The sequence below is a fragment of the Podarcis bocagei genome (genome assembly GCF_964188305.1).
Source record: "Podarcis bocagei genome assembly, chromosome: 8".
Lineage (NCBI taxonomy): Eukaryota > Metazoa > Chordata > Lepidosauria > Squamata > Lacertidae > Podarcis > Podarcis bocagei.
In genome coordinates this window covers 22,560,661-22,581,984 of record NC_138133.1, presented here as the reverse complement: position 1 = coordinate 22,581,984, position 21,324 = coordinate 22,560,661, and the positions used below count along the sequence as shown (strand labels likewise).

General features: G+C 45.0%; 1 long non-coding RNA gene across 1 annotated transcript in view; it reads left to right on the top strand.

Moving 5' to 3' along the window:
- Window positions 1–10,598: 10,598 nt before the first annotated feature.
- The window catches only part of LOC308594078, a 109,788-nt gene continuing 99,062 nt past the window's right edge, over window positions 10,599–21,324 (top strand). Inside the window, exon 1 of the long non-coding RNA XR_014011297.1 lies at window positions 10,599–10,644. This is a non-coding gene — a long non-coding RNA (uncharacterized lncRNA). The remainder of the gene's footprint in view (window positions 10,645–21,324) is intronic.

The following is a 21,324-nucleotide window of genomic DNA, read 5'->3' as shown; positions in this document are numbered from 1 at the left end:
CCTCACCTGTAGCGATCCAGGACTGTCTCAATCTGATTTGACTGATGTCTGGATTACTCCAAATAGGCCTGGTTTTGTTCAGGACACAGCCAAATCTGATGGATTGCTCTAGTGTAGCGCAGAGGGTGGAAATTGAAACTCAAGAGAAAGAGAGGATACACAGCTTACAGAAAGAAAACAACTTGGGGTCACTGTTGCTTACTGGAAAGGGGGAAGCCATTCGGTGGGCCTGATTATATGTTTGCATTGCACTGATCTTCCCTGTCCTGGTAAGCAGCCGTGATCCACTTGCCAGGATGCTAGCGTAGCAGCTTTGCTCCATGCAGTGAGTCACTTCTGTCATATTACACAGCTCCACAATCTGTGAAATGTATCAAATGTTAACAAACTCAATCAATAGAAAGCTGAGGTGAGGTAATATGAAGCTAGGGGAGGAAAGAAAGGAACAATTGAAGGTGTGCAGGCCGTAAGCAAAGTTACCCTTTATCCATCTGCCACCCCTGAATGAAACAGTTTGCTGATTGCTTTTCAATCCTTGGTATGTGGCTGCCACAGGTAGCCACCCTTTCCACTTGTGCTGAGCATTTTGAAGGGAGAGATAAACATTTGCCTCGCCCTGAAACTATACAGCTTTTGTTATCGTGATTCCCAAGTAACAGTAAAGAACCTGAAACAATGTGGACATTCATAGGTAATCAGACACTCACATATCCAGTTCCCAGGCATCGGTTACACCAAAACAATGGAACATCAACAAGGGATGGTCGCACCTGTAAATTTCGGTTTCTCTTGGTCTCTCCTCTTCCCAGGCTGGAGTTCAGTTCTCCACATTCCCACAACACTTTGTGATTTTTCTTTGTATACAGAATACTCCTCCCCATGAGAATTCATCAGCATTTCAGGGCTAATGCATCCCAATATACATATTTTTCTGTGCACATTTTTTGCAAGCCAGTTTCCCCCTGATGTAATGCGTTTTGTACATTTTCCACCGATGGATGCATTATTAGGAACACCTTATCCCAGTGTATACACATGACTGGACTGGAGAAATGCACAGCAAAACTCAAAGGAGTACACATTTTGAAGGATGGCTGGCGTTTTGATGCACCTGTTGTTTGGGAAAGAGTGAATTGGGTAGGTTTGCCTGAATTAAAGTTCTCCCTCAGGCCTACCTGTAATATGCAGGCAAAACATCAGAGCTCCGCAGGCAAAGTTGGGTTGGTTCCAAATGGTCCCCACAGAACAACGTTTAGGATTCAGCTAATGAGTTCCATCAGTGGAAACCCTGCACAAGGACTTCCACTTTCAAAACAAGGCTCTTTCCCACCTATGTGCCACCTGAACCCCTGAAATTGGCTCTGAACCCCCCAGAGCAGCATGTGGGGGAAAGGAGGGAAGGATATTTCTGTCCACAAGCCCAAATGGTTGCCCTGATGGAACAAACTACCGGTATTTAGCACCACACTGAATATTGTATAAATAGTGTAATCTGGAGCACAAGTGAGCACAATCTTCTCACCAATACATTGAATATGCTCCAGCTATCCCTGAGAGGGCCTGCCCTATCATTAGGCAAACAGAGGTGGCAGAAGCACAGACCCTACAAATGTCCCTATTTTCCAGGGACGTCCCTCATTTAGAGAAACCATCTTGGCTTCTGATTTGATCCCAGATTCCAGAATGTCCCACTTTTTCTTAGGACGTCCCTATTTTCATCAGATAAAGTTGGAGGGTTTGTAAGTTGGAAGTTGCCCAGTATAGCTGGGGCCACCCAGTCAGGTGGGCAGGGTATAAATAGTAAAATTATTTTTATGGAATGGGACATCCCTATTTTCATCCGAGAAATGTTGGAGGGTATGGAAGCAGAGAGGTGGTAGCAGGAACCCCCTGGCTGTTCTTCCGGAGCCCCACCACTTCCACCATCCCAGGAGGATAGTGTCAGGATGCTGTCAGCGGCTCCGAGCTAATTGCCCAGGAAATTATAAAGGCAAGGAAAAGTTTCTTACAGTCCTTTTTTATTTCAAACTTTACAGAGAGAGGCCATAGAACCCAGCCTCTTGGATAATGGCGTTGTCCCGAGTGAATCTCCACCCACTTCTCTCCCACTGCCTCATTCGTCATCGTCATCACCACCTCCTTTACGGTGCCGCTAAGTACCCTCTGTCTTCAAGTTCTTTGCTCTCCTATTTTTAAGGCTTGCCGGGTTCTGGGACATGGAGGGTCTGGAATGCTTTCTAGTGACAACGTGTCAATCAGCTGCTGCTCTGGCTTTGTTTGCTCCTCTCCCGTAATTTCCCAACTTTCCCCCTCATCTGCCTCTGAGCTGCTACCTCCCTCAATCCCCTGTTGTAAATCTATACTGTCTTCCCCTTCCTCCTCCCTGGGAGGGTCAAGATGGGGCGGCAGTCTCCACCGCTCCTCCTCCGCCCAGTCCCTGACGTCTAGGCCTGGGTGTGCCATGGGCCTCTTCTGTGCCTGCCCCCCCCCAAAAAAAATTAGCCTGCTCCTCTCAGCATTGAAGCAAGATCCAGCTCCTAGTCCAGAGCAGAGGGAGGCCACCATCTTGTCCACTTCAGACAGCAAAACGTTTTGGGCTTGCTCCGTCAAGAACCGCCACTGTTTTCTGATTCTTGTCACTGCCCCTATTTTTCTTCTTGAGGGCAAATTATTATAGTCTTTGTTAGAGTGGCCTAGCTAGGGTTTTCCGTCTTCCCATTCTGCCCTCACTGTCTCATCAGCATGGCGGAAAGTAAACACATCTGGTCTGCCCAGCACTTAAATAACCCTAGTGCAAAAGAGAAGTAAAACTAGGATTGCCATACAGTGGTACCTCGGGTTACAGACGCTTCAGGTTACAGACGCTTCAGGTTACAGACTCCGCTAACCCAGAAATATTACCTCGGGTTAAGAACTTTGCTTCAGGATGAGAACAGAAATTGCACAGCGGTGGCGTGGCAGCAGTGGGAGGCCCCATTAGTTAAAGTGGTACTTCAGGTTAAGAACAGTTTCAGGTTAAGAATGGACCTCCGGAATGAATTAAGTACGTAACCAGAGGTACCACTGTATTTTAAAAAGTAAAAACCACGACACCCCGAAAGCTTTTTACAGGAAGACCCAAAAATCGTTGAGCTTGATTGATCCAGAACAAAGCACTGCCTTTCAGAGATTCCCCCCGGACTTCAATTCCGCCTTCTGATAATGTCCAGGGGAAAAACCAGGATACCCCAATATTAGGAAATTAGGAAACCCCCAAAATTGGGGGGGTTTGTTGAGCCCCCAAACCACAATTTTTTGATTGATTCAGTGCAAAGCACCACCTTTCGGAGATTCTCATGGATGTTGATTCTGCCTTCCGATAGTGTCCAGACGTATGGCAGCCGTAAGTAAAACGAATGAGAGATGACTTGGGTTGGCACGTTACACTGAACAAGCTGTGGATCTAAATTGCAAGCAGAACAAATTGTGAGTGTCCCTGTAGGAGCCAAATTTAGTCGCTGGCATTGCTGCTGCTGCTGCTGCTGTTTGTATCCTGAGAAATGCATTACATAACGTGAAAAACAAAGTGAAGTAGTGGTTGCCAAGTGCTTTGATCTTCTGGAATAAGTCGTGACCTTCTATAATAGGAGACATCTGGCCTCCCTGAGGGTACGTTTCCACAGCAGCTGCCCACACTCTTGATTCAGCAGCAATGGAAAGCATGGGAATCTCCCTCTAAAGCCAGGCAGTTCCTTCCCTCCACCCTGTGGACATGTCTGTGCCATCACGAGAAAGCCAGCTGTGAAGATTTCACAGGATTATATCAGTCTAACAATGGTTCCCACTGGACAAGTGGGCGGGAGAGGGATCAGCATGGGCTGAAGTTCCCAGTGCAAGGGGACTTTAGTGCACACGCTTCCAACCCTTTAAATAAGCATCCTGCAGATGTGACCCAAGACAGCCATGCGCTCACAGTGAGGCAGGAGGTGTTTGTTTTGAGAGCAAAAGATTATTGCACAAAAGAGAGAACAGATGTCATAGTTTCTGTTTGAGCGTTGATTGATCTACGGCCCTCTTTCCAGTGCCCGGCTTGTGACACAGCTCTTCCTCCTCTTCTAGACTCCCCCTAGGACTCAGCTATACAACTGCAAACAAAACGTTTTAAATGTGTTGTAAAGAGCAATATACAAATGTGACACTAGGTGGCGACAGTGAGCTATGCCAAATTCAATGTGTTTTTCAAAACCTTTTTTTAAGCATTTTCACAGAGTTTTTAATATGTGTCTAGATTCCACTCCAGTCTGTCTTTAAAAACTTGACAGGGAAGATGTCATCCCTGCTGGTGGAAAATGAGCTTTGACCGATGTGTTCTTTAGGTTTAAATGGGTGAGATCGTGGGGGGGGGGGGGAGAGAGACATGGAAGAGACAGGATCTGCCACCTGAGGTGAGTCTGACATTGTCTCACATTGCCTCATGGTGGGCCAGCCCAGCTCATATTGTGATTATAATTGTTATTATTTGCAGCTGCACAGCTGAGTCCATGGAAAGCAGAAGTTCCCTTGTGTTTTATTGTACGCATTACAACACTTCTTACAATCCTTGATCTTTAAACCAGGCTAGAACTGAATAGCCCTTCAAACAGGAGACATAGCCACCCTGTGAAGCAGCACACTACGCGTCCTATGAGTCAGGAGGACATCAGATGAAATCAAGGCAGCCTAACCCAGATGAAATTCATAGTTCAGGGCTAAACTACACATTACACTCAGAAGCGGCTTGCCTGACGGGTTGGAGCTGTTGCACTTGCTTCCAGACAGCTGAGTTGCTCCTGTTTGCCAGGAGACATGGGGCCAAGGTGATAGGGATGGTACAGATCCTGCCAATGCATTTGTCAGTCATGCCAATCACCCCACTACCTCCCAGAAAGCTAATGTAGCAGCTTCACCCAATCTGGGAAGCCTCTTCTCGTTGACCCAAGGGTACCAATGTAATTTTTCTCTTTGTAAAAACAGTCAGGTGGTCTATATTTGCAAAAAACGTGGGATGGGGAAGGAGGACTTGCCCATTCTTACGGTGCCACGGCCCCAATCCAAACCGCTCCCCTGGCATAGCTGTCAACTTTTCCCTTTTCTTGTGAGGAATCCTATTCGGAATAAGGGAATTTCCCTTAAAAAAAAGGGAAATGTTGAAAGCTATGTCTCCTGCAGTTGCTACTAGCTATGAAAGGGAAACACTGTGCACATAAATGTTGAAGCTCACAGTTTTCCTCCCCATGACAAGGAGCAAATGAAGAGCTCACTCACATGTCTGTATTACACCTATACGAAGCAGCATATACAATATGCTTACAATTATGGCGGTCTCCTCAAAAATCTTTCAGCAAAAATCTGACGTTATGCAGGATGGGCGGTGGAAACAGAAGGCTTTTTTTTTTCATAGGCCAAGAAATCAGCCCTCGACGCCTTAACCTGAAAGGCAATTTCAGCAAAAAACTGACGTTCTACAATTCACTCAAAAATGGTGCCAAACGATTGCAAATGCTGTCCTGAAAGGTTTGGAAGTTGAAATGGAAGGCCTTTTATCACAGTCAAAAATGGTGCCAAATGGTTGCCTTCTTTTCCCACAGCCAAACCTTACTGGGGAGCATTTGAAATCATTTGGCACCATTTATAGTCAATTGGAGAATGTCAGATTTTTGCTGCAATTGTGACCCTGCGTCTTAGGGATTTTTTTAATAAAAAAAAATTCCGCAGGTTAAGGCGTCGAGGGCGGATTTCTTGGCCTATGATGACAAACTTCTGCCACTGTCACAGTGCAGTGCCTAAGCAACAAGCCTGGAGAAACTGGTCTGAGTTGCCCTGTTTCATCCTAAAAAGTATTTCTGGGTACGTGAACAATATCATTGTCAGGAAAAACAAGGGAGCCTGGAAGATGAATTATGAAACAATGTCAGCTGACAATTCATTTTCGTGAATGGTTATTGCCTATGCCTTTTTGTTTGGATGAAAAATAAAAGCTATGGGTTCTTGGGTGTTTTTTGTTTTTTAAAATCTAACCGCTGTCTTCCAGGGAAAACTTAATAAATAACAACATAATGTTTCAATGCATCAAGAGAGCATTCAAATACCAAGATCCAACAGGATGTGAGGGCTAGGATCCATATGATCTTGGGCTGATTCTGGACGTTCCTAGTGTGGAGGCTGATTGAACATTTTATGGCCTTTAAATATATTTGTGGGAGCAGGAGTTATTGGTTTGTTTTTGTTTTATTATGCATTTTGTGTTCTCATTTTGCATCTTCATGTAAACCTCCTTGGGATCTTTGGATGAAGGGCTGTATACAAATTTTAATAATAATAATTGTAATTTTAGTGATTGTAATACTGAATCAGGATTATAGCAGACCTGCCAAAGAAAGGTTTGATGAGAGGAATGGAATTCAACCTTGTAAAGTTGCCCTGAATAGTGAAATAGCCCAGGTGGGGCTTTAGCTTGGTGTGTGATGCCTCAGCTGGAGAAGTCTCAGGTGAGGGTCAGATGCCTCGTAAAGCTCGTAAAGCCCAGAGTATATAACAGGCCTTTGTCCTGGCTAGGCCGATACTCATAACTTCCTTGGAAGCCTCATTCCTGACCATTGCATGGGTCAACTCTATGATTCTGTGACAAGGAAGCTGACGCTCATCACACCCTTGGAAGCCCCATCCCTAAGCTGGGACGTAGTTATACAGCTGCAAATATAACGTTTTATGTATGTTTTAAGTGCAATATACAAATGTGACACTAGATGGCACTGATGAGCTAATGGCAAGTTCCATGTATATTTTACAAGTTTTTTTTAAGCATTTTTGCAACTTTTTTTTTATATCTGTATAGATCCTCTTCTGGTTGCACTTTGCTGGATCAAAATTCTGGATTATCCAGAATTATGCTTTCAACCTTTGCAGGCCAAATGCTTTTGGAAGCATGGAATCTGCACAGTGACTACTCCAGTTTGTTTGTCCCCAGCATTGGGAATCTGTTGCCTCTGAACATGGAGATTCCATTCACTACCCTGATTTATATATCTTACTAGACCTTCGAGAATCCGTCTAATCCTGAAGCTCTGTCAGCCCAATGGATGCAGTTACTCAGAGATGGGGAAATTTGTCTTGGCTACGTTGGAAGGCAATAAGTCCTTCTGCATGGTGACAGATATCCTACTGCTTCCTCTCGTGCTCCGAAGAGATAAAAGCTGTATAGTTAACACAGAAGCTTCACTTGAAGCAATGAAGAAATTATGAAGGGACCTCTGCTGGGAGCAGCTGCCCACCTGGCTTTCACCATAGCAACAAGTCTTTTTTCTTCTTCACTTATTCAATATTACATTCTAAAGTCTACTGCTTCCCTCATCTTCGCCCAAGAAACAGCAGCAGCAGCAGTGTATGCAACTCTTGTATGAGGCCACCTCAACATGGTGATTTATTCATCCCAGTAATCTATTCATCACAGAAGATTGTCAAATTGCCAGTGCTACGCATAAAAAAACACATGTTAATGGGGCAGGGCAGTTTGTTCTGCTTATGGCTCCGCTGTTTACAGGTCACACATATGAATGGTCTTTGTGGTCTGTGTCATGTGCTGGGCAACTGGTAGACATGACAACAGGTTGTACTTCTGGTTGCCAGGTGATCAGAGAAGATGATGCCACACACCTGCAGTTACTGTGAGATTATCTCCAGTGACAATAATCCACCAGCAGCATACAAATCAATATGGCTAACCTGATCCAAAACACCCACCCACCCCACTCACACACGAAAACAAAGATCACCACAGCCAAGCACAAACAAACAACCACACCCTAGGCCAACCCCAACCTCTCTCACCACCAAAGAAACACAAATGAACAGCACAAGCAACGCTGACACCAAACCCTACATACATTAAGCAAAATAGAAACATCGCCACCCAACCCCCCATCTTCCCCCCTCTACCCCTCCCCCCCAACGTCTCAACAAATGAAACTGATTTGTAAAAATGTTACATGGGAAAAATACAAGAGACATTGCACATGCTTCTGTAAAACAAGAAAATCTTTAATAATAAAAAGAACAAAACAAAAGAATTGCCAGTGCAAGTTTGGGTAAAAGCTCAATGACGTTTGTGTCCAGATTTTCACTTTTTGAAATATGTGACTCACAGTCTGAAAAAAGTTCCCCACCTGCAGTGTTTAATGTATGTGCCAGCCAGCATGACTTCTGAATAAAGTGTAAATCAGATGTCTTAAAACATAAACGTAAAGCAAAAAATGCTTATTCCTAACTCTTAATAGACCACTTCATACACCCAATGAAATAGGATCTCACTCCAGAGGTTTCCTTCTTGAATGTTGGGAAAATGGACGCTTGATGTGCAGAGCTACAACATGCATCAGCAAATGCAAACCCTGAATAGCGAAGCGCAATAAAGATTGGATAGGTATGTGTCACTACGCATTTGCAAAAAGACAGAACAAGAAAACTCTATTTTTTAAAATGTATTTTTTATTGAAGATTTCTTCGTTTGCAAAAGTATGTGCAATGTCTCTTTTTGTTACATTCCTTTTTTAGTCATTATTATTTTATTTAGTTATACCTGTAAATAATTCCCCCCCAAGTACTTTTTATTGCTTTTCTATAACAAAAACAAATAAAACAAACACTCTTACATCTCCAGTGTGTTGTGACGGGGCCAAATCTGGAACTGGGGGAATCTGAAAATCTTTCCCCCAAATCTGAGCAAAACTCAAACTGCTTCCAAAATTCAGTCTCGGCTTCCTGTTGAGTTTGCCACCAACCATAGCTGTCAACTTACAGATTTAAAATAAGGGACAGCAGCCTTGAAAATAAGGGATCAGCAGCCAAAATAAGGGACCTGCAGCCTCACCTGTTCCAGGCACTCCAGTCTTCCTGTCCTCCTGCAATCTGGTCAAACTCATGCTGGTAGCTTCGAGAACACTGTCCAACCAACTTTGTAACCAGAGGTTCAACTGAATAGAATCTGAATCACATGCACCACAAGGCCTATGCAACCTCAACTTAAGATGGCTCCCCGGCCTGGCTTTGCACTGCAAAGTTTGCAGCAGCACGTGCAACAAAATGGCGTCCAGCATTCAAAAAAATCCTCAGCTTGCATTAACTAGCCACACACACACAGCCTCCCCCCCTCCCATGAGATCTCCTTTCTTTCCCCCCCACCATGTGCCCCCGCTCCAGACAGGCCTTTTTGCCGGCAAGGGTGAGTGGGCCGTCGATGACGTATCCATCCGATTCCGATCCAAGCACTCAGCACAGGTATGTTCAACTTCTGAGCCAAAGGCAGAAAGTCCAGCCAGCAGCCAAACGAAGCCTCAAGGAAAACCACCATCACCTCTCCGCTGGGAAGCGCTGAGCAAAGGCAACGCAGCCGATTTGATCAGCACAAGGCATGCAAGCTCCACCCCCCAGCCGTTCTTAGACTTCTTATTGGGTGAGCAACACAGCCAAGCAACACAGTTGGAGCCTCCCTCCTCCCTGGCCGGCAGGGAGGGAGGGAGAGGAGGTGCTTCCTTTGAAATTTAAGGGACATTATTTAAGGGACATTTAAGGGACATCCATCAATAAGGGACAGCAGCAGGGCATGGCGCTGGAATAAGGGACTGTCCCTCCAAATAAGGGACGCTTGACAGCTATGCCACCAACCAGCTATCCTGACCCAATGCATTGAATCAGGAGTCATAGGGTATTGTATTTCCCATGCAGCCCAACAGGAAAGGTCATCGAATCATAGAACTGGAAGGGCTCTAAGGATCATCTAAGTCCCACCCCCTGCAATGCAGGAATATGCAACTGTCTCACACAGGGATTGAACCTGCAACTTTGGCATTATGGGCATCACGCTCTAACCAACTGAGCAATCTGGCCTGCTATCACAAAGCCTCTCTTGTCTACAGAAAATGCTCTCCACCATCACAAGGGTATGTTTGGGAAGAGGAGCATTAAGTAGCAGCAGCTGGACAAACTCCTTGGGGGTGGCAGTTATTGTTCTTACCTTTCTTGGGGAAAGAAAAGTACTGCATGGCTAAATTAAATTGGTTGAGGCAAGCTGCAACAAAGCGAATGTTCCTTCAAGGCAACTTGTCTCGGTTGATGTGTCAGCTTTAGCCAGCAGAGGGCTGTGTTCTCTAACAGCAAGCAAAGAAGCTGAGATTTCCGTTCCGAACTTCATTTTTTCAAAGCATCATTCCTCTCCAACAACTCCTAAGCACGTGGTGTTAACAGAAATAGAGGGAAGGTCTGCTCTTCACAGTCACCTGCCTTTTGCTTATCCTGCCAGAGGGTCGTGTTTTTTTCATCTGTTCAGCTCACCAGAAATCCTCAGAAATAGAAATGGACGGAATTCGGTGCCTCAATATTACAAGCAAACCGTTTGCACTAGCATAACCTTGGGTTAAGAACTTAATTCGTTCCGGAGGTCCATTCTAAACCTGAAACTGTTATTAACCTGAAGCACCACTTTAGCTAATGGGGCTTCCCGCTGTTGCCGCGCAGCCAGAACACGATTTCTGTTCTCATCCTGAAGCAAAGTTCTTAACCCAAGGTAATATTTATGGGTTAGCGGAGTCTGTAACCTGAAGCATCTGTAATCTGAAGCGTCTGTAACCGGAGGTACCACCGTATATCAGCTGGCCAAACAGACATTCCCATTTCCCCTCCCCCCTGGCATACCACTCTGGCAGTTCTTCCAACCTTCCAGGAACCCATTTCTGGGGGAGTAGGACCAAGAGAAGAGGGGGAAATCCCACTGCACAAGCCAAAAACCTTCCACAGGGTTTCCACTGATGGGGTTCATCATCCTGGTATCCATCTGGAATTGATATCCATTCCTGGGAAGAACTGTGTGGGCTTAAGCAGTGGGCATTTTAAGCCTGTTGTTCCCAAGTGGGTGGTACTGCCCCTGGGGGTGATTACCTAGGGGGCACTAAGAAGCAAGGGGGCAGCAGTAGGATGCTACAGGTGTGGATTTCATTCATTCATTCATTTTTTATTTCTTATTTCATAAAAGTTATACACCTCTTGGCTGTAAAAAACAACAACCCTCAAAGTTGTTTACAAAAAATGAAACAGTAAAATTGAGAAAAATTCACAAGCCCACTTTAAAACATACAAAAGTTAAACTACTAAAATAGATTAAAAATTCCTCAACTTTCTGAGCATCTGGGTAGGCTTTTCTTAGGGCTGCCATGTTTCAAAAAGTAAAAACCAGGACACCTCAAAAGTTGTTGAGCTCCTCCACTCCACCTCCTGGACGTCAATTCTGCCTTTGAAATCCCTGTAACGTCTGGACGTATGGCAACCCTGCTTTACTAGATAGGAATGTTTTTTAGCAAGCGCCGAAAAGACTACTGTGAAGACTACTGGTTGTTCTCAATAGGCAGAGAGTTCCGAAGTTCAGGTGTTGCTACTCTGAACGATCGAGTTCTAGCCAATGTGGAATGGGTATTATGTGGCACCTGTAGGAGTACCAGTTCCACTGAATGAATTGGGTGAGCACATGTGGAATAAGACGGTGAGTAAGGGGGTGAATCTATGGGACTACAGGGGCGGTGGCCCAAAAGGGTTTGGGAACCACTGTTTTAAGCCAACAGGGAAAGCAAAAGTGCAACTGATGAACCTGTTCTTCCTTGTCCATCTAAAGCTCCTTGTAAGTCCTTAAACTTGCAAGGTATTTCATGCCTTTTGCCTGTCTTCTTTTTAGGAGTCAACATGGGCCATCTGAAAACATAAAAAGGTAAAGGGACCCCTGACCATTAGGTCCAGTCGTGGCCAACTCTGAGGTTGCGGTGCTCATCTCTCTTTATTGGCTGAGGGAGCCGGCGTACAGCTTCTGGATCACGTGGCCAGCATGACTAAGCCGCTTCTGGCGAACCAGAGCAGCACACGGAAACACCGTTTACCTTCCCGCCGGAGTGGTACCTATTTATCTACTTGCACATGACGTGCTTTCGAAGTGCTATTTTGGCAGGAGCAGGGACCGAGCAACGGGAGCTCACCCCGTCGCAGGGATTCGAACCGCCGACCTTCTGATCGGCAAGTCCTAGGCCCTGTGGTTTAACCCACAGCACCATCCAAAAACATAAGCTTGGTCTATTGCTGGAACATCTAATGGCAAGCAGATGGCACTGTTGTACTTGGTTATCTCAAGGTGTCAGGTCAGAGGTACGGGCGAAATTTATCTGAAGAGTCTCTGTTACTAGCAAAATGTTGACTGATGGGGTGGATGTGTCTGTTTGAATATTCCAAAGACTCATAGGGGAGTCCAGTCACCTCTGTGCATAACCTCTGTAGGATCCAGCAGCGGCTGCCCAGTGTCTGGAGACATGGGCAACTGCATGTCCACACTTATTATTTGGAGTGAGAATAGCAACCACTCACTAAGAGCCAGACTGGATGAGATGACGTTCATGCAATTGGTAATTCTGTCCATGGTAAATAGCAGGTATGGTCTTAATTCAAAGCTGAGGCATGTGTCTGCTAAGTATATTGGAACTATAGTGGAAGCTTTCTTCCAATGCAAATAGCAAAAGAGAAATGGATCTGTGTTGAGATTACAGCTGGGCAGCAAAGAGGGTGGAAGCCCAGTGAATGCTGCAAACAAACAAAAACATGGAGGATTTCTATAAATTCACTGACCCTTCTTTGGTATTTATCTTTCTTGTTTGCAAGTGCGTTTGATCATGACAGATAAGCTGTAGGCAATGGCTTTCGTTATACAATTCGGATTGCAGATTTCCAGTCTGGGTTGGTATGAGCATCAGTGAGTTTGCTGTAGAGTTTGGCAGCCATTTTGTTGTTCCTCATTGGTGAGGGAAGGGATGAATGGATTATCAATGGTGCTGTTGAATGTTGATAGCTGGATGAGCAGAGCTGATGTAATTTATGAATTGCTCTAAATCTGCTTTGCCATTTTTCCAAACCACAAAGATATCTTTTGTGCATCACCACCATGTAAGTCAGGCTTCCTCAACCTCGGCCCTCCAGATGTTTTGAGACTACAACTCCCATCATCCCTGACCACTGGTCCTGCTAGCTAGGGATCATGGGAGTTGTAGGCCAAAAACATCTGGAGGGCTGAGGCTGAGGAAGCCTGATGTAAGTGGTTTCTTAATGGGCTTTGTGAGGGTGTCTTATTCAAGTTTTCCCATGAATACATTTGCATATGGCATGGTAAAGGTAAAAGGTAAAGGACACCTGGATGGTTAAGTCCAGTCAAAGGTGACTATGGGGATGCAGCACTCATCTTGCTTCAGGCCAAGGGAGCCAGTGCTTGTCCACAGAAAGCTTTCCGGGTCATGAGGCCAGCATGACTAAACTGCTTCTGGTGCTCGGAAGACTGTGGCAAGTGCCAGAGCGCACAGAAATGCCATTTACCTTCCTGTCACAGCGGTCCCTATTTATCTACTTGCACTGGTATGCTTTTGAACTGCTAGGTTGGCAGGAGCTGGGACAGAGCAACGGGAGCTCCCCATATTGTGCAGATTCGAACCTCCAACCTTCCAATCTGCAAGCCCAAGAGGCTCAGCGGTTTAGACCATAGCGCCACCCACTCCATTTGGCACAGATGTATATGTAAAACAGGAAGATTGTCTCTTTTTTAATGGAAAATTGCAGCAGACTTTACTTTTACTTCATGCTGAATATTCACCAGTAAAATTTCATATAGGAGTATTATGAGAGTGAAACCCAGTATTCAAAAAATTTGGTTTGTTTTCGTTTTAGTGCAACGTGCTTTGATATTTCTAAGCTCCTGTGGATGTGGGAATGTTGTTTCATTACCAAAATCTGACAGGTGATTCACTTTGGTGCTGAATTCTTCACACTGATAGGCAACGAAAGCACAACTCAGAATACAACACTTGAGATTTGGTTAAAGCAAGGGCTTGTCTTGCACCGACAAGGTTGGTTTTAATTTTTATAGGACATAATGAAAGAAAACAGCCTCATCCATTTCTCTTAAAGTGAGACCCACAACAACTCTGTGGTTGTTGATCTCATTGAATGTTTTGCCCAAGAGCTCTCAGAAGAGTGTTTGCTTCTCAGAAGCAGGACTGGGAGAGAATGTCGACTGGTTCCCATTTCAAGGCAAGCCTACCTAATTCGCAATTCCCAAAGCAAGATGCAAACTGAAACACAGCCAGCCATCAAAGTCCACCATTTCCCACATTACATAGTGCAGTTCTCTGGCCAAGCAATATATCAAAAAATAAAATAAAATAAAATAAAGTGCTGAAATACACATCAATCTTTCTGGTTGGTGAAAGAGTTGTCAAAGATTCTGTTAGCTATGAGAAAAATCACTGATTTTTCATTCTTTTCTTTGAAGCCCCACCTAAGGATCCCACCTTTTGCGGAGTGCTGGTTACAGCCCTGCTTTCAAACTATGCTCTGGGTTAGAATTATTTGTCCCCCGATATCAAATGCCTCAGGCGCTTTTCACCCAAAAATGAGGGTGTTCCAAAAAATGCTGCATCAGAATCTTTTCACACCGTTCTGTATGAATATTCACACAGTGCTGCCCTTAGAGTGAAATTCATTATTCAACACTGGCAGAAGCTTGTTGTTCTAATCAAAACACCCACCATGTGTGCAGTTAGGAGGAAAGCATTCTCTCAGCTTGATTGTTGTTTCAGTGGGAAGTTAATTATGCCCCAACTTTATTTTATTTTTGTGTCTCCAAATGCATGAGAAGAGTTTGCATGTTTTCAGCAGAGTTTTCCTGTTCTTTCCAGACATCTTCCTCTTAAGCATTCAAAGCAAGTTGAGAGAGCAAGAAGGTACATTCTGTCAGGGCTGACATATGTCTGGATTTTCCCGGCCATTACCAGGATTTCAAAGGCAGAATTGATGCCGGCCGGGGCGGGAGCTCAACAATTTTCGGGGTGTTCTGGTTTTTAATTTTTTAAATATGGCAACCCTAATTCTGTGTACAAGGGACGCGGATGGCGCTGTGGGTTAAACCACAGAGCCTAGGGCTTGCCAATCAGAAGGCTGGCGGTTCAAATCCCGCAACGGGGTGAGCTCCCATTGCTTGGTTCCAGCTCCCGCCAACCTAGCAGTTCAAAAGCATGTCAAAGTGCAAGTAGATAAATAAGTACCGCTCTGGCGGGAAGGTAAATGGCGTTTCCTTGCACTGCTCTGGTTCGCCAGAAGCAGCTTAGTCATGCTGGCCACATGACCCGGAAGCTGTACGCCGGCTCCCTCGGCCAATAAAACGAGATGAGCGCCGCAACCCCAGAGTCATCCGCGACTGGACCTAATGGTCAGGGGTCCCTTTACCTTTTAATTCTGTGTGCTGTTTTAGTTTCCTTGGCCTCACCCACACTCAAGTGTTAATCCTGTTTCTGGGCTGTACCAATTCAAATAGCAGTCACGTGACACTGTTACTACTTATTTATCAATGTTCAAGGTTTACCTCCATCTTTCCTATAAAAACTATCTCCAAGATAGTTTACAACAGTCAGCAGTGCTGGGGTTGTTATTGTGTGGGGACAACTGTACTAAACGATGGAGTTATTCTGGCTTAGCAAAGAGCAACAATTATGTAGCTAAGTATAAAAGCTAAGTGAGCTGGGTAAATCAAGGGCCTGTTTCTGGAAAATGAAATGCTTGCTTGTCAGCTTCTAACAGTAGTATCTCTGAGTAGTACCTTGTTCCCAGCGCCAGATTTACAGGTGGTTCCCCTGCACAGGGTGCCAAGCTGAGAGGATGCAAAATTGAGAAGATTCATAATTGTGAAGGCCCATTTTAGGGCACCAAATTTTGGCCTGACTCAGGATGCCATCTTACCAAAGATTGCCAAAGTCCGCCCCTGCTTGTTCCAGACATCAATAGGGAACTCTCTTAACAGATGAAGCTTGTGGTAAGCCCAGGTTTCAAAGCTTGAACTTATCAGCAGAAAAAACCAAGTCTAACTGCAAGTAGAAGAATGCAGGAAATTGGAAAGGGCTTAGCAGGGACAGAGGGAGACGGTGGAAATTCCTCCAAAATGTGTAGTTAAGGTTGCTAATCAAAAGTGATGATTGGTTTATAAAGGTGGGACAAGCTGCGAAGGAATGAGGCTTCAAGCTGCTCGTGTGAAACTATAAAATCATTTGTGTGACCTGTAATCAGGACCTTTTGTCTGCACCATGGATGAGAAGCCATTCTTGTACAAGAATGAAACACTCTTGCTTGGCTGCCTCTTGCCTGATTATGAGCTTCTGCTAGACAACAAACCTCAAAACACTACTCAGCACCAGAGAACCTTTATTTTCTCCTTGATGTTTCTTTTTGTAAAATCGCTTTTGTTGTGTTATTGACGATGTATTCTGACCTTGGAAAAAAAGCAATAAAAAATGTTACTAAAAAAAAAAATATTTTCTCCTTGATGCGGGAACCGAGTCCAGCAATTGGTCCATCTCGCTCAGCGTCGTCAACACCAACTAGCAGTGACTTTTCAAGATTCAATACAGAGGACGTTCCAAGCCCCACTTCTCCTGCAGGCCTTCTCTTCATGGCAGAAGCCTAAGTATCTTTCCCTCACTTCAGCAGTCCCACAGGTAGCTGGCAGCTGAAGAAAAGTCTAAATATTTATAGACCTTCCCTGGCATCTAGTTTTGTGTGTGACCTGAATACTTTGCTTATTTTTGTATGGGTGAATCATCCATCCCGTATACCTCCACCTGCATTTTAATGTGGTAAAACGCAAGTCAAGGTTCACTTGCTCTTGTGTGAATGGCTAGTTCTTAATCATTTCCCTAATTAGTCTGGGAGCACCAATTCTGATAAGATAGGAAAGGTCCCTCAGTATTCAAAAGGGGTCTGGCTTTGTATCATCTTCATCATTCGTACTTAGGCACATCATGTGGGTCCCTGGGATGGCAGGAGGCCTTTAAACGATCTTAAATCTCATCGGACCTCCTTCCTTATCAAGTTTAATTCATCCTCTCATCTTGCTGCCCCCTATTTAGATCTATGGTCTCCCCTAAGAGTTCATAGACCCAGGACTCAGCTACATTAGTAAAATCATAGCATTATAACACTGGGATGCCAGATGGTGCTATAGAGCTGAAACACAATGAAATTTTCCATTGTGAGCTTCCAGCCCCCTCTGTCCCCTAGAGCATTTTCAGAGCTTTTTTAAATAGCTGTGTAGATCCCGCCTGAGAGATTCCACTCCCTCCTAGCCTTGCTGTTCCTCTTTCAGGAAGAAGGGGAGGGGCTGGAAGGAAAGTGAGAAAACAAGTGGTTTGGCGGGAGATGGATGCATCTATGCCATGTGTCAGGGGCTCAGGAACAGAGGCACAGGGGAGAGAGGAAATGGAGAGTGAAGGGGAAGAATCTGAGGGCAACGTAGGGGAGTATGGCAGTGACCCGAGAGATTCCATGAGCTTCTCCAGCGAATCAGAAGATTCCCAGAAGGAGGCGCCGATGGTCAGGGCGAAGGGGGTCCCAGGGGGGACACACCAGAAACAAGGGGCCAGCGGGGACTCCCAAAGCAGCAGCTGGAAATCAGGACCAGCTTCCCCACCAGAGCGTAGTGGGGGGGAAGAGTCCCATGTGTCAGGGTCAGCCTCTTCTCCAGCAGGGAGAGAAGATGAGTCAGGGCTGACCACGCCTCTATCGGAGAGTGGGGGAACGGAGGGGAGGTCAGGTCCAGCCAGCCTCCCCGAATGGGGGAAGCAGTGACAGGAGCAGTGTAACGGTCAGGTGGAAGGTTGCCGGCTGGGCGCGCGCGCCAAGTTCGAATGTACAGGCGCGTGGGACAGCAGAAAACCCGAATTGGGAACCAGGTCCTAAAGCCCGCCGGAGGCAGGGGGAAGACTCAGGGGACTCAGCGTCAGAAGAGTCTAGGAAGGGCGAGACCCCAGCTGACAGGCGGGGCCAGAGGAGGAGAGAGCAAAGGAAGAGGTGGAGCAAGGCTAGAGTCTTAAACTGGTGTATGGGGGGAGGAGATTCAGACGGAGCTTCAGCGGTCTAGAGTTTCAGACGTAGAGCTGCACGCTGTGAAAGTGAAAATGAACTTCAATAAAGACTTTTGTATATAACAACGAACTGGCGTTGGTCCTTTGTGAGCTGGGACCTCGGGCAGCTCTGACACCATGTTTTAGTGCTGGATGTTTTTAACATTGCCATTTCCTGCCAATAAAGTTTCTTTCCACCCAGCAGTCAAAAGGGGTCATAGTGATGTTCAGGTCAATTTTTGGATAATAAGAAAATAATGGAGAAGCTGCAAAGCGATCAGCCTGCATCTTTCGATATAATACTACTCCCCTTTCAACTTTTCTCTTTCCGGCAAGTGGCTGTTGTTAGCTATTTGACATAAGGAGGTGAGAGACCAAAAACAACCTTGACCCAGGAAAGAGGTCATGTTTTCTAAGATGGCATGGTTCCAAAAAATATGGCCCATTTGCTTTTCCTGAACATGCAGATCGTTGCACTATGCTGGGGGGGGGGCCAGATTTTGTATTCTGTGGATGCAGCTAGGGAGAAAGTACTGGCACATATTCATTACTATTTTATTGACAAATCAAAGATATAAAGTAGAGCCGAACAGGAGAGGCCATGACCTCGGGCTCAGAAAGGCACTGCACAGAAAGTTCCTGCAAACGGGAGCTGAGATAAACATCGTCACGTGGTCCTTATATGAAAACATTTCTCAGAAATTGCAGTCAGAATCTAGCTTGTAGCGGGGAATGCGGTACACAAAATAATAAATGAGCAAATAAGGATTCAGCTAGATGCTCTGCTGAAGAAATAATAGAGCAAGTCTGGTCCTTGAAAAGGAAGTTGGCAGTATAGCCATAAACCCTTTTCTTCTTCTTACTGAATGCTAGACCATTAAATGCTTCTGGCCTCATGAGACTACTTTCCCCCTTTATTTTTAATGCCTCTTACTGCTTTACTTCCTTTGCTGTCCGTGGTCACGCATTATTTCTCTGCCTCTCTGGTGCAATCTCATAACACAGTCCCTCCTCCCAACCTCCAATTACTGGTCTGTTTTGAAAATAAAACCCTGACCTCCTTTGAAAAGCTGGAGAACTGACTGGTGTCCTTTAGCTTCTTTCAGTTCCCTTTGTTGCAAGTTGTTTACATTTCTGGCAGCCCGACAGGTATTGATAGCCAGACATGGCAATACAGCACATATCTATATTACGTAATTATAAGGGACGCGGGTGGCGCTGTGGTCTAAACCACTGAGTCTCTTGGGCTTGCCAATCAGAAGGTTGGCGGTTCGAATCCCCACGACGGGGTGAGCTCCCGTTGCTTGGTCCCTGCTCCTGCCAACCTAGCAGTTTGAAAGTACGCCCAAAAGTGCAAGTAGATAAATAGGTACCGCTACAGCGGGAAGGTAAACGGCATTTTCGTGCACTGCTCTGGTTCGCCAGAAGCGGCTTAGTCATGCTGACCACATGACCCGAAAAAACTGTCCACAGACAAATGCTGGCTCCCTCGGCCTGGAAAGCGAGATGAGCGTCGCAACCCGAGGCGTCCGCAGCTGGACTTAACTATCAGGGATCCTTTACCTTTATATTAATTATAGTCTCATCCACATTGGAGTTTGATGTGGATTTGCATCTGCTTGTTATCTGGGTTGTTGCTGGCTTTTTGTGACATCCACAGGGCATCCTTTCCAGGCAGCAACCAATACTTCCCCCCTGGGAAATTTGGATCTTCCCAATCCACAGATCATTGGATAAAGCAAGAAAATCCGCTACAGTGGTACCTCTGGTTGCGAACGGGATCCATTCCAGAGGCCCGTTCACAACATTAAAAGAGCGCAACCAGAAACGGCTTGTCTGCGCACACGCAGGTTGTGCTTCACCACTTCTGCGCATGCACTGACGCCATTTTGCACTTCTGCACATGCGCGAGTGGCAAAACCCGGAAGTAACCCTTTCCAGTATTTCCAGGTCGCCGCGGGACGTAACCTGAAAGAACGTAACATGAAGCGGATGTAACATGATGTATGACTGTGTAACTGTGGATGCCCTGAAGCTCATTGTGTGGGGAGGTGTGTGTTGTTGTTTTTTAACTCGTGTGGGGATATTTTGCTTGGTGCCTTCTAGCCTCACATGCATTTTTTTCCTCCATCAGTCCAAAGGAAAGCATGTAGCCTGCCCTTTTCTGACAGCTGTCGCCAGAAGCACGTCTGCTGTATTTTGAAAATGGAGCTCGTCTTGCACAAAACTGTTGCATTAAAAACAAAAAGTGCTCCTTTAGGAAGGAAAGGAAATCAGGAAGGAAAGAAAGAAGCAGGCTTTCATGTAAGACACCGAAGCCAACTCCAGGGGGCCATGGATGCTTCTGTACCCACAATAATATATTTGTGGGGCTGGGCCCCTGCAAAGGTGAAGCCCTTCATTGCAGGTACTCATAATCTTTGGCGCAAGATGGCACCTATGATATAAGGGACTACAAATCCTTGCCTAGCTTGGAGCGACACACTTTTTTAAAAGAAAGAGAAAGGCTGCTGTTTTGTGCAAATCTGGTAGAGTGAGAAACTTGTTTGTTTGTTTTTTAAAAAAAATTAAATGAAATTAAATTAAAGGTGTATATGCACACAGGTAAACAATTACCTGTAAGTGTACCCACAATGAATTGGTTGTTTCCTTTTAAGTGTTCCAGTTTTGAATGTTTTTCAGAAGCCGAATGTCCAATGTGGCTGTCGGCTATTGTTTCTGAGACACCTGCACCAATCAGAAGCTGTGCCTTGGTTTTCTAACATTTTGGAAGTCAAACGGACTTCCAGAATGGATTAAGTTTGGCACTTTTGCTTTTACTATTTATTTTGCGTTTTTGTTTTTGAAGCTTTTTCAGTTAATTTGTTTTTGTGACTGTGTGGAACCCAGTTTAGCTACTGATTGATTGATTGATTGGTTGGTTGGTTGGTTGGTTGGTTGGTTGGTTGCATGACTGCGAGAATATATAAAAGCCCCCCATCCAAACAATGACCATCATCAGTGCAGGAAAGAATTTTTTTAAAAAAAGAAATCTTATTTATTTAATAGTACAGTACATTGATTATTGCTTTCATTTTATGCATCAATGGTCTTGTTAGTAAAATTCATGTTAAATTGCTGCTTTAGGGGTTGTTTTTAAAAAGTCTGGAACAGATTAATCCGTTTTGCATTACTTTCTATGGGAAAGCGCGTCTTGGTTTTGGAATGCTTTGGTTTTGGAATGGACTTCTGGAGCGGATTAAGTTTGAGAATCAAGGTACCACTGTGTGTGTGTGTGTGCAATTTTTTTTTTTAAGAAAAATTGTACACACACAGTTAAACAAACATCCACACTCATGTCCACTAT